Consider the following 15,081-nt stretch of genomic DNA (forward strand, 5'->3'; position numbering starts at 1 on the left):
GTGTGTGTGTGTGTGTGTGTGTGTGTGTGTGTGTGTGTGTGTGTGTGTGTGTGAGTGTGTATATAAAGTATCCTTGGAATGAATCTAAAATCTGAACAAGATTATGAGAATACATAGGCATACATACAATGCATACTCACACACACAGTATTTCAGAATTGCAAAAGTAAAATGGCTGAAATGTGTTTATGTGAGAGTGGGTGCAGGCAGATAGGCAGGCACACATACATAATAGTGATATTGTAAAAGATTAAATTCTTATAACAAATCTTTCTTCTCCACACATCTAGCACCACCAATTCTGCAAAACTGAACACATTTCATCATAAAACTCATTTACTTTCATAAAATTGAGAGAAAAAAAAAAAACGAAAAGAAAAAGAAGGGGAAAGAAAAGCATTAAAAGTTAATCACACAGTGAGAGGTGTTTTTAGGAGAACTTTAATAGATTGCTGTAGGTTTTGAGAATAGATATATGAATGTATGTAATAGTGTGTATTTGTATGCACGTTTATGCACAGACACACACACACACACACACAAACCATATTTCTATACTGTGATCTCAAATATAATGTGACCCTATTTTTTTTCTTTTTCTATTCTCTAGTATAATGCTATCCTCCTAATTTTGGTCCTGATGATGTTTCATATTAAATTTCTCCTATTTTACAAATATATATATATATATATATATATATATATATATATATATATATATATATACATACATATATATATATATACACGCACACACACACATTAATATACAAACACACACATTCATATATCTAATATGTGCAGTACATCTACATGTATAAGTGTACACATACATGTGCATAAGTGTCTGTGAGCGTGTATACCTGCAATGCATATATCCATACACAAAGGAGTATATGTGCAAGTGTGTGCATTTGGCAAGATCACAAAGAATTACGTAGATAATGAATGTAAAAGAAAAAGAATGTAAAATATTTAAAATTCCAGCCTAAATCAATCATTTGCAGAGTTAAAGTATTTGAGGAAGGGATGCATTATAGGAAAAGGATGTTGGATAATAAAGGAATAGTGTAAGGACACAGTGTAGGGTGGTTGGGATGTGTAAAGAACGAATGGTAGGGTACAGAGCAGTGGTTCTTAAATGAGATCCACACAGCTCTTGGGGGTTCATATAAGATTTTGTTGTTAAAATTTGTGCAAGAAACTGGTTATACATCTACAATTCTCAAGGTATTTTAACAATATATTCTTTATAATTAAATATTATTAGGAATTGTATAAAAAAAAGAAATTAAGATTTTTTAAACATTGAATGGCTAGGAAGGTCCAGAAGAGTGAGAAAAGAATCAAGGAGTTCACAGGTAAAAAAATGGTTGAGAAACACAAGAACAGAGCGTAGAAGGGCGATAATGAGCAATATTGCTTCTAACTTTTAGTAGTCGGTCGATAAGCACATGTACAGCTGTGTGGTAAGAGATTTGCTTCTGAACCTCATGGTTTTTGGGGTTCAGTCCCACTGTATGGTACCTTTAGCAAATGTCTTCTAATGTAGCTCTAGGCTGACCAAAGTCTTGTGAGTGGATTTCATGAATGGAAACTGAAAGAAGCCTATAATATATATATATATATTCTGGTTCTCTCAGTCAAAGGACTACAGTTGTAGGTACAAATAGCAAGGGTTGTTACCTGCTACCTTGGCAGTCTATTGTTACTTGAGATTCTTAGCTGCCTCTGGTCATTCAAGATTTCACTCCACCACCATGTAGTGGTCCAACTGGCTTGCAGGATACTGAGGCCTGTTTCCTTGCACTGTTTTAGCTTTTAAGATGAAGCCACCCTGCTGGCTAGGTGAGCAGGCCATTTATTACCCCTTCAGTTTAACTAGCTTCCAACCACTAGTGAATGGACTCTGTGCTTGCTTTCATGAGGTAGTCCTTTCATAAGGTCAGAAGTCTAGTACCTTTATAACTTGGTTGAACCTGCCTGACATACCCCTGGGGGTTTGCTGGGCATATCCCCAGACAATCATTACCACTGTTGAGGTATGGAAGGAGGATTTTGCAACAGGGAGAATCAGAATGACCCAGCTAATGCATGAGGAAAAGAAAAATCGCATGTGGTATACTAGGGCTCTGTGAAACACATTGAACAAAACAAATCTGAAATGGAGAGATGGAAATGTTTTGAGACTCAGAAAAAGTAGAAAGTGCAAGAACAACAGGTGGAACAGGGTACGTCATAAGCAAAGAACAAGCTTTGAAAACTGCTTCATGCAAATTGTCTTTGTCACACATTGGAGTACTAAACATTCATCTCTCAAGAAATGCCACCCTGAAGATCATCCAGACCTATGCTCCTACAAATATGAGTGAAGATGATGAAGTGGAAGAATTCTACCAAGAGCTACAAAAAAACATTAGCAAACAAATCCACTTTCACCATAGTGATGGTCATGGAAAATCGGCATCAACATATTCTGTCTGACCCATGTGAGCATGGAAATGTGGATAAAATGATGATGATGGTGATGATGAATGTGTGCAAAAATCTTGAGATAATACATGATTTATTCAAAACAATATGAAAAATAAGCTTTAAATATGGTAAAGTAATTTCAATGCTAAAAGTTAATGGCTAAAGGTTCAAAAGGGTCTGTCCAGGTGACAGAGATCTGTCTTCTAACAAAGTGCCAAAACTGCCAAAGAAAATGTTACAAAAAGTTCAAGTCATAGGCGCAGGAGTGGCTGTGTGGTAAGTAGCTTGCTTACCAACCACATGGTTCCGGGTTCAGTCCCACTGCATGGCACCTTGGGTGAGTGTCTTCTATAGCCTCGGGCCGACCAAAGCCTTGCAAGTGGATTTGGTAGACGGAAACTGAAAGAAGCCCGTCGTATGTATGTATATATATATGTGTGTGTGTGTGTGTGTGTGTGTGTGTGTGTGTGTGTGTGTGTGTATATATGTTTGTGTGTCTGTGTTTGTCCACCCCAACATCGCTTGACAACCAATGCTGGTGTGTTTATGTCCCCGTAACTTAGCGGTTTGGCAAAAAAGATCGATAGAATAAGTACTAGGCTTACAAAGAATAAGTTCTGGGGTTGATTTGCTCAACTAAAGGTGGTGTTCCAGCATGGCCACAGTCAAATGACTGAAACAAGTAAAAGAGTAAAGAGAGTTATCTCTAGACTAGTCCTGACAGCTTGTTATTGTTTAGCACTAAGTCAATCCTGATTGAGTAGATCTATGATCCAAACATTCCAGCCATGACCATCCATCTTTTTGTATAGAGACTACAGTTCATTGTGCAAGGCATCCTTTCCATTTAAGCTGCTCAGGTGTAATTTATAGTTTTGGCTGCTATTTCTAGCAGCTTCAACAGCCACCTAGAAGCTCCCTTGTTGGGTCATTTTGACAGCTAGTTGGAGAGAGAAGTGACATGTAGAATTAAAGTAAAGAGTACTACCTGTTCATGGATTTGAACTGAAACCCTATGGACTGGTTGTATAATCTTATATCTATAGGTCAAGTTCATTTTTAGCACAGAGTAGTCTGGTATAAATAATGAATATATACGTCTTATATTGGCACTAAATTCTTAAGAGTGAAAACTACCCGATAGACAATCAATTCATTCTGTGGTTTTGCTATTCTATTGCCAAGTTACATACCACCACCACCACCACCGCCCTCCCAACTAATTCCTCACCTAAAAAAAGAAAAGAGAAAAAAAACCCTTAAATCATTAAAATATTACCATCAACCAGATTTTTTTTAAAAATTGCAATGAAAGTGAGAAATAATAATAATAATAATAATAATAATAATAACAACGACGACGATGATGAATTTAAAAAGAAAAAAAGACAAAAACCCTCTAATAGTAATTGAGAAGTGAAGTAGCCATCTCCTAATACAAAGGCTTTCCTGTATCAGAATACCACCACATTAACATCTCTGCATCAATACACAGACAGAACACTCTATAGCTGTATATAGACACCTAAATAGAATAATTGAGTGTGATTGGATTAAAAACACTCAGAATGTTGTACTGAGGAGGTGTTAAGAGCTTTCCCACCAATAAAGGTGTTTTATTACACAAAGGGTTTTACTAGGGTGATTGGTTCAATTGATTCTGCTATTTTATTTGCTGTTGATATCATATCTATCATATGATCTTTTTCTCCCTGTCTCTCTCTCACCCCACACATATTTGCACATAAATCTACACATGCACATATTTGTAAACCCCCGCCCCCCCACGCATGTATACACACACACACACACACACGTATATGCCTGTATAGGCACAAGCATGGATGCGTGGTTAAGAATTTTGCTTTCCAACTATGTGGTTTTGAGTTCAGTCCCACAGCATGGCACCTTGGACAAGCAGCTTCTACTATACTCTCAGGCTGACCAAAGCCTTCTGAGTGGTCTGTAGTGGATGGAAACTGAAAGAAGACCGTCATACATACATACACACATATATATATGTAGACACAGGCATGGCTGTGTGGTAAGAAACTTGCTTCCCAACCACATGATTCCAAGTTCAGTCCCATTGTGTGACACCTTGGGCAAGTGTCTTCTACTAAAGCCTTGGGGCTGACCAAGGCTTTGTGGGTGGATTTAGTAGATGCCCATTATACATACATTCGAGCGAGATCGTTGCCAGTGCCCCTGGACAGGCCCTGTGCAGGTGGCACGTAAAATACACCATTTCGAGCGTGGCCGTTGCCAGCACCCGCCTGACTGGCTCTCGTGCCAGTGGCACGTAAAAACATCCACTACACTTCTGTAGTGGTTGGCGTTAGGAAGGGCATCCAGCTGTAGAAACTCTGCCAAATCAGACTGGAGCCTGGTGTCGCCTCCTGGTCCACCAGTCCTCAGTCAAATCGTCCAACCCATGCTAGCATGGAAAGCGGACGTTAAACGACGATGATGATAATGATGATATATATATATATATATATATATATATATATATATATATATATATATATATATATATATGAACGTGTGTCTTTGTGTCTGCATTTGTCCCTCCACCCCAACACTTAACAATAACAGTTGCTGTTGGTGTGTTTACATCCCTGTAACTTAGCGATTCAGTAAAAGAGAATGAGTACTAAGCTTAAAAAAATAAGTCCTGGGGTTGATTTATTCAACTAAAATTCTTCAAGATAGTGCCCCAGCACGGCTGCAGTTAAATGACTGAAACAAGTAAAAGATCTTGACAATGCAACATAGTTGTAAACGAATGTCACAGTCATACAAGTGGTGTCATTTGTTTCTAACTTTCCATAAAAATATGACCTTGCTTGGAAATGAGTAGTTTCACGGAAAAGTAAATGCTAAAACAATGCTGATGGTATGGACTGCATGACAGGAACTAGAAAAGCCAGGGGTCACATTAGGTTCCACAGTTTGCTTGGCTTGGTTTCTATGGCTGGATGCCCTTTCTAATGCCAATTACTCCACAGAGTGTACTGGGTGCTTTCTAAATGGCACCATCACTCACACCAGTGCTTTTTACATGACACCAGCACCTACACAAATGCTTTTTAAGTGGCACCTTGGTTTTAAGATCTCAATTCTATTGTGATGTGTGGGTCTTCTTGAGTATAGCACTGCACCACATATCTTGGTCCTTTACCCAAGGTACTACACAAAAGGACTGAGCCCAGAACCATGTGGTTATGAAATGAACTTCTTCACCACACAGCTCTGTTTGTCCTATCAATAACAGAAATTACTATTAAAAAATAGGACATATTTAAAATGAGAATCAAAAACTAAGGCCTATGGGTTTGCACTACTTTAATATCAATCCTATCCTGGAGTCAATAAAATGGTTTACCGTTAATGTAAAAGGATTGATTCAATTAACTATAGCCTGGCTCCAAGAAATCCTGGTTTTGTACCTATGTAATAAAATCAATATTATAGGGCATGCGAGGGAAGAAAGCAGAGCTGAATGTATTTTAGTTATTTCTGTTTTGTACACACGCATTCTTGGTTGAGATGATTCACACCTTTCACTGGTAATATCATTTTAATATTTTCCTTAAAATAAGGCAGCAAGCTGGCAGAATTATTAGCATGCTGGGCACAATGCTTAGCAGCATTTCGGTTATCTTCATGTTCTGAGTTCTAATTCCAGCAAGGTCGACTTTGCCTTTCATCCTTTTGGGGTTGACAAAATAAGTTCCAGTTGAGTACTGGGGTAGATGTAATCAACTTATCCCCTACCTGAACTTGCAAGCCTTATGCCAAAATTAAAACCAATATTTTCCTTTAAAAATATAATAATAAAAAAAAAAATTGATGCTGATAAGCTGCTTTTATGTGAAAACTCACATTGTCTGGCAAGAACTTGAGACCTAGTCTTTAGCAATGAAAATGTGCTAAAATTAAAAATGCAGATTTCTTACACAGAGACTGGGTCTTAATTTTGTAGAAGTATATAACTGTCACAATTCTATTAACAATAACACCAGCACATCACAACATACACAGCAATACTTGATTGAGTTGCATGGTTAGTTAACAAGTTTGTTCCTGCAACTATTTGGGCTCTGGCTTAACCCCACTGTGTGTTGCATTAGACAAGTATCTTCTACCACAGCCTTAGGTCAATTTTTGTGAGTGAAATTTGGTAGACTGAGACTGAAGAAGTCCATCAAAAGGGCAATAAATTAAATCTGTTGCTTCATGTAATAGCACTACCTGGCCTGTTGAGAGCACTTGACAGAGTAGAATTTGCTACAAATATTTTGGCCAGGTCTGTAGGTTATGGATAAGTTCCTCACTAAATCTTGCTAGTCCTGGAGACCCTGAGGAAAGTCATGGATTCTACAATTTCTTCTTTAACTAAATCCATTTTATTGACTGTGAACAGATAAAAAGTGAATTGATACTTAGTGGAATTTGAACTCAGAATATAAAGGAATGGAACTAAATATAGGGTTTTTAAGTAACACAACCCCATCTCTGTTAATTCATCATCCTTACACAAGGATTTCTAATATAAACACAAAAGATCTCAATTTTGTGTGTGTGGGGAGGGGGACTGAAGGAGAGGGAGCTAACAGTTAGTATAATGTATTTGACTGCATAAAAGTTGCAAGGGTATGAGATATACCCAATTTCAGCATCACATAATCAGGGAAAAAGACTTTTGTAGCGTATGTAATATAGACTCAAGTTTGCATATAAGACTTAGGGTGACTTTCGAGACACTTATAAGTGCCTCTTATATGTTGTCAAATATGTTAATTAACTCCAGTGCTTAACTGGTAGTTTTCCCTTGCCCCACTTGTTAATTGTAATCAGTACACGCACACACATGCTGGAGTAGACACAGGCGTAGAATTATGGAGTTCACTTTGCAACCACATGGTTCAGGTTTGATCCCCCACTGCATGGCACCTTGAGCAAGTGTCTTCTCCAATAGGCACTTAGTTTGACCAACACAGAGTGAGTGGAATTTGTGAAGTGGAAATTGTTTGGAAGCTTATCATGTATATCTTTCACCAATGAATATCAGCAAAAAATGTTAATAATGATAAAAAAAAAAGTGTTCAAATATGAAATACATTTTATTTCTTAATTCTACTGAATTAATCCTTTGTTACTCTCCCTATTGTAAAATCAGTGGTCCAGTGGTGACAGGTCTGTTACATAGCTGCAATTAATAATGCTATTACAATATAAAATACACAGGTGGGTTCAGCCCCACTGCACAACACACTGGGAAAATGTCTTCGACTCTAGCTCCAGGCTGACCAAAGGTATGGGAGTGGATTTGGTAATATATACATATACAGCAAATCATCACGTCTCCTGGTCCCTAGCCATTTCACTGACGAAATGACAATGGACTGGGAGTGGCGATTTGCTGTACTTGATAAGATGCATCAAGCTAAGTAAAATCACCGTTTCCCACACATACAGGTTTGTCCTTCAGGTGCTGGTGCCACTTAAAAAGTACCTGTGCTGGTGCTGCATTAACGCACCTGTGCTGATGGCATGTAAAAAGCTCTCAGCACACTATGGAAAGTGGTTGGCATTAGGAAGGGCAACCAGCCACAGAAAATATGCCACAACGGACAGTTGGAGTCAGGACAACTCCCTGCTAGCCAGCTCCGTTTCAAACCATCCAACCCATGCCAGCATGGAAAGAGGACGCAAGACAATGATGATGATGATGTGCGTGTTTGTACCCTTGCTTAGACACTATGGAGTATCATTGTCATAGAAGCAAGGTTGTTCATTCCTAGTCTTTCATGAAAAACATGTCCAGCAACAGAAATATATTACTTGGCTTGGAAGAAGGTAAGAGTTGGCAATAAGAAGAGCATCCAACCATAGGAAATCAACCTCAAAAACTTCCATCTGACCCATGCAAGCATGTAAAAGTGAATATCAAATGATAATAATGATGATGACTGGAATGTGTGACTTGAGGGCGATCTGGCTACTAGTTCTAGTAGGTTGAATGGCTCCACAGAATGTTCTTGTTTCAAATTAGGTGTAAGGGTCTCTTATCTTTTGATCTTCACAACATGCCACTCATTTCACAGACGTTTGTCTGCTAATGTTTAATATAGCAACATATCACATCTTGATTCGATGTTTTCAATGAGAATTAACCCACAAGGATATGAATAAATTATTAGTTAACAACTAAAAATAGTTAAGAAGAGTTAAAATATTATTATTACATGTAAAGCTGTTTTTAGAGACTAAAAAGAATGCAACAAATTAGATTGCACTGGTTGAGAGTGTGTGTGTAAATGCAAAAGAAAAATAAGGGAGAGAGAGAGAGAGTGTGTGTGTGTGTGTGTGTGTGTGTGTGTTTAAGAAAGATAGCAATACAGTGAGGAAAAAGATGAATGAATGGATGAGAGAGAGAGAGAGAGAGAAATTGTGGAGAATAGAAAAAGAGGAAGATCGAAAGCAAAAGATACAGATAGATAGAAATAAATAGACAATAAATGAAGAGATGCTTGAACTGTTGGCTGTGCAAGTTGTATTGCAACTATTGTTGAATAATGTTAAGTGGGAGCAGGTGTACAAACACGCAGGATGCACTGGGCTGGTGTAAAGGTGTGGCGGCAGTCATTCAGGAGAGAGAAAGGCTGGGAGATGGAGATATAGATGAAGCAATGGCAGAGAGAAAGAGGTTAGGCAGAGAAAGAACTGTATTTGAAACATCAGCCAGTAATCTATAACTACAGATGACACATCCAAAACAATATCCAAAACTACACAAAGAGAATTCAAAGAGCTCAGAGAGATTCTATGTCAGCTAAAGTCAGTTGAGTAAGAAAAGAAAGAAAAAGTCTCTGAAATGCTATTAAATATTTCCATCTCAACATATCGCAAACAGACCTAGCATCTAGGGAGGAGGATGAGAGGAAGGTATAATTTTTATTGTTGTTGTTATTAAATTCTAACTTTATTATGAGAAATTCCTCCAGAATATCCCAGACAAACCACTGGTATTTTGGGACAATAATGCCACTACAAGCTATTCCCTAACTGCTCTCCATTTTTCTACATATACACTACACTGGAGTCTTGATGCAGTCAGTTGACTTGCTCTAAGTAGCAACTAAATTCTCTTAACACTTTATGGCATTTAACCCTTTCGTTACTGGATTTATTTTGAGATGCTCTGTTTCTTTCAATTATTTTAAATATAACAAAGAATTTAGTAAAATAACTTAGTTATCATTCAGCTAGTGTTATGAACATAAATTGTGACTAAGGTTTGATGGAAGATTTTCATTGAAAACTTATGAAAACAAGATATTTGTACTCATAGCAAGAGCCAGTTTCAACCGGGTTAGTATCAAAAGGGTTAAGCTGGCCATATCCAGCCCAAATATTCTACTTGTTTTATGTTCAGGCAGGAACATAAATCGAGCCTCTCACACTTACCCTACAATGCCATTCTTAAAATAAACAATCACATCATTGAAAATAAATTCAAAACCCTGTGAATTACTGAGCATTTGACAGAATAATCTGAATGGGTTCAATCCCAACCAATCTTACAAAGAAAAAGGAAAAAAAAAAAAAGACATATTGGCATATGTATTCCTAGATATACAAAAGCAGGTTGGTGATGACTGAAATGTCTTTGATGACAGGTCTGTTTAACCGAGGCCAAAACAACTACAGTAACAGCTCACTGAAAGATAAGCCGTTTCCCCATTTTTCTCTATTACTTCTACTGCTATTACAATAGCCTCTGCTCTCTGGCTGATTGGCAAAAAGATTTTTTCAATAAATTACAAAATCTTATTCACAGTCATGATTCCTCTCTGACATTTTTTTTATCACTACTACAATACCCTCTGCCCCAAAAAGCTAACCATCTTCACTCTCATTCTAAGCCCACTCATGCACCCATCTGTGTACATTTCTCTCTCTCTCTCTCTCACATATACACAGTATCACTCATCTTCTCTCTCTCACACAGTCTCTCCTTCTCTCTCTCTCTCTCTCTCTCTCACACACACATAGTCTCTTCCTCTCTCTCTCTCTCTCTCTCTCTCCCCCATTATTTTTTTTCCTTTGTTTCATACACAGATCCAGCACTAAATACATTGCCGAGTGCATGTGTGCAGAAGAAGGAGTGTGGAATAGAGACAGACAAACAATGTAAGAAAGAAAGAAATGTCTAGACTCAACAAAGTGCTATCCAGTCAAGAACTGGAGATCTATCAAATTCCCTACTCCTATACCCTACACCAATTTATAGCCTTTCCACTTCAGTTAAAAATCATTATTTGGTGAAAAGTGATGAACTGGCAGAATGATTAGAGCCCTGCAGTATTTGTTCTGGTTCTCTCCCTTCTGAGTTCAAATCCGGCAAAGTACTGGGGTCAAAGAAAACAATTATTCACTTACTCCAAATTTTTGACTGCTGGCTTTGTATGAAATAAGTTTTCACAGATATGGCTGTGTGGTGAAAAAGCTGCCATTGAACAACATGTTGGGCAAGAGTCTTGTACGATAACATTGGGGCAACAAGTGTCCTGTGAGTGCATTTGGTAGACAGAAATTGTGTGGAAGTCTCTCAGATATATAATTGTTAAACAGGACAGTAAACATTAAGGCATTGGGTGAGATGCTGTACAAACAGTTGTAGTACATCATTTCGTGCAGGTGTGCCTCGTCAGGTGACTTGTCAAAAGGTACCTCATTCTTTAATCTCTGTTTCATTTATTTCAATTTGCTTGTAGCTACTTGCTTACAAGAGAAAACATTCTAGCTCATGTTTTCTCCTGTATGTAAGTAGCTACATTGCGTAACTGAACTGAAAACTTTGTGCTTGGGAAACACTCATCAGAGCAGACTCCTTACAGCACACCCCAATCTAATGTAAATTCAAATATAAAAGACAATAAATCACTGCAGTTCTATATTTAAGAGATGAGGAATTATGTATATTATTTACATTTGATAGATATTTGTCCTCATCTTGTTTGTTGTTAACACAATGTTTCGGCTGATATACCCTCCAGTCTTCATCAGGTGCCTTGGGGAAATTTCGAACCTGGGTTCTCATTCCTAAGGTATTTTTCGATGTTGTCATTATTATTGTTATTATTATTAATAATAATAATAATAATAATAATAATAATAATAATAACAACATCAAAAATTATCTTAGGAATGAGAACCCAGGTTCGAAATTTCCCCAAGACACTTCATGAAGGCTGGAGGGTATATCAGCTGAAATGTTGTGTTAACAACAAAGAAGATGAGGACAACTATCTATCAAATGTAAATAATGAAAATAGTATAATAAATCACTGGACCATTTTTATGTTCTTTGCTGTGTGGTAAGAAGCTTGCTTCTCAACCTCAGAGCTCCAGGTTCAGTCCCACAGCATGGCACCTTGAGCAAGTGTCTTCTACTATAGCCTCAGGCTGACCAAAGCCTTGTGAGTGGATTTGGTAGTTGGATACTGAAAGAAGACTGTAATACGTGTGTGTGTGTGTGTGTATTTATCTCCCTGCCATTACTTGACAACAGATGGTGGTGTATTTATATCCCCATAACTTAGTGGTTTGGCAAAAGTGACTGAGAATAAGTCCTGGGGTTGATTTCTTCAACTAAAACCCTTAAAGGCAGTGCCCCAGCATGGCTACAGTCAAATGACTGAAACAGATAAAAGAATAAAATTTCTTGAACTTTGATGCAGTATAATCCTACTTTTCTCAACTCATTTTAAGGACATCAACCATTGTGTTACAACAAGGCTGTATTGTAAGTATCAGCTGCCGTTCTTTAGCTCCAAGTAAAACTGAGATCCAGCAGATCAATTATGAAAGATGTGATAGCTGTAATCAACCTGTTTTTTAATTTTTTTTTTATTTTGGAATACAATGTTCAATATGTCCTAGTAGTGAGTAATTTGAGAGAATTTGATTGCTAGCATGAGTAGGTTGACTGGCCCATGTATAAATTCTCGTTTGCAACCAGTGTTTTAATTATTGAAATAGCTTAAACATTAAAATCTGGTTTTGCTGAAAATTCTCCGCTGGGAGAGGGTACGCTGTCAGTTATGTCACAGCTGTAAATAATAAATTACTCTGCTCAAACAGGTCAAAGGTATTCTCTATGAAGCATAACAAAAAGTGGCAAATGCTGGTAGTGGTGGTAGTGCAGGTGGTATGAAGCTAGCTGTTACAAACCGAACCACCACTGGTTCTAACTCTGCTTGAGATCATCAACAGAGGATGTGTGTGTGTATGTGTAAGTGGGAAGGTGAGAGAAAGAGAGAGAGAGTGCAAAGAGAAGGAAGAATGGAGTGTAATTGTGTGTGCATGTACATAGGCTTGCATATAGAAAGCAATAGAAGATTTGAGAAAAAGCTAACAATAGAAAAAGAGAAGGAAAGCATTATACATAGAGATTATGTGAGAACAGAAAGAGAGTGAAGATAGAGCGGGGAGGAAAGAGAGTGTGCTAGTGATAAAATGAAGGTAGAGTCATAAGTATAGAGAGTAAGTTTGTCATATGAGAGAATGCAAGAGAGAGGGGCATACAAGTAGACAAGGTGAACACTGTACCTCCACATAGTACCTAATAAATGACAGGATCCAACCTAAGGCAGCATCAGTAAGGAGAAAATGTGACTGATTCAATTGGCATTATAGGGAGACCAGTAAACACAAGAGTTTCTTGGACAATGATGATAGATTGACAAACAGAATATTTAGCGCAAACAAACAGGCGCCAGGGAAAACATGGAACAGAATGCAGTTTATTATTTTCATAAACTACTTCTCCCGAAAGACAATAGAAATAACGAGAAAAAAAAAGAAGATTACAATTATGGTGATGGCAGTGGTGGTGATGTCATTTATTTATTTAAGTAATAAATAATGGAAATATAAAATATTAATACGAGTATCTCACATGAAAATGTCTAGATTTGATTCTGCAGAACAACGGGTTGGAAATATGAATCCCCATCTGCATTTAGAACCATACACATGCATCACATTCAGACACAGCAGAATACACAGCACATGCATAATACATATTTGTTGACAAACACAATGCATCTGACACATGCACACATGCACACAGAGCGAAATCTGTTGATAAGTTGGTGATAGCAGAGAGGTATGTTGGAAAAAAAGAGGAAAAACCTATGCATTGATACAGGAAGATATGCATAAGCAAATTTGCACATGCGTGCACAGATGCATATGCACATACTGAAACACCTATGTAGTTTACTAACTGAATTAAAAATATGAGAGAAAGATGCACATTTATAAATGCACATATTCAAGTGAATTTTTTTCGATATGTATCCACCTGTGCATATGCATATCTATATGTGAATATGTTCACATATACAACTGTATATCCATGCACACATGCATTATATAACAATATATATATATATATATATATATATATATATATATATATATATATATATATATATACATGTATATATGTACATACTTATCTGTGTGTGTGTATGCATGCACACACACAAATCAATGCAAATTGATTATTATCATCATTATTGATTTGTCTCTTGTTGTTTCAGCTGTTGTTGTCGGTGGTGCTGTTGTTGTTGTTGTTTCTGTTGTTGCAGCTATCAATAATTAGATTTTCATTACGTAAAGTTACAAGCAGATAACATTACAAGTATATTATTGTGTGAAGTTTGAATCAGACAATGTATATAGATTGGATCTGTTCAAATTCTCCTCTTATAACCTTCAAGTTACCATCCACGCCTCAGCCATCCACATTGTCGTTATTATTAATACCACAGGTTCCATTGTCATATCTATTGTTAACATGGAATCAGCTGAGATTGGAGAAAAAAAAAAAAAAATTGAAGTATGTATAGTTTGCATTGGGGGAGGGGATGAGGAGAAGGGGGAACGGGAATTTATAAATTTATAGCAGAACATTTCTTGAAAACTTCTAGAAATCCACTGACGTCCTCTAACCTTACCAACAAGAGCTGTTCTCCCCTCCACTGCCACACATACACATTACACTGAGAGATCGAACTACTTCAATAGCATAAGAGACTATGGTTGATCAAAATGCCAGTAAGAGCTTTGTTTCACGTCTCATATGAAGTGTATATGCATCTGCAAAAAATAGTTATATATATATATATATCATCATTCATGTCTACTTTTCCATGTTTGTATGGGATGGATATAATATACATACATACATATAAATGTGTATGTGTGTGTGTGTCTGTACATATATGTATACGTATGTGCATAATATATATTTATATGTATGTATTTATGCATGTATGTATGTCTATATATATTTTTCTTTTATTCTTTTTCATTTACTTGTTTCAGTCATTTGACTGTGGCCATGCTGGAGCACCACCTTGAAGGGTTGATCCCAGGACTTATTTTTTTAAAGCCTAATACTTATTTTATCAGTCTCTTTTGCTGGACTGCTTGGTTACAGTGACATAAATACACCAATTGTCAAGTGGTGATGAGGAAATACACACACACACACACACACACACACACACACACACACACACA

Source organism: Octopus bimaculoides, chromosome 12, assembly GCF_001194135.2.
Source record: "Octopus bimaculoides isolate UCB-OBI-ISO-001 chromosome 12, ASM119413v2, whole genome shotgun sequence".
Taxonomy (NCBI): domain Eukaryota; kingdom Metazoa; phylum Mollusca; class Cephalopoda; order Octopoda; family Octopodidae; genus Octopus; species Octopus bimaculoides.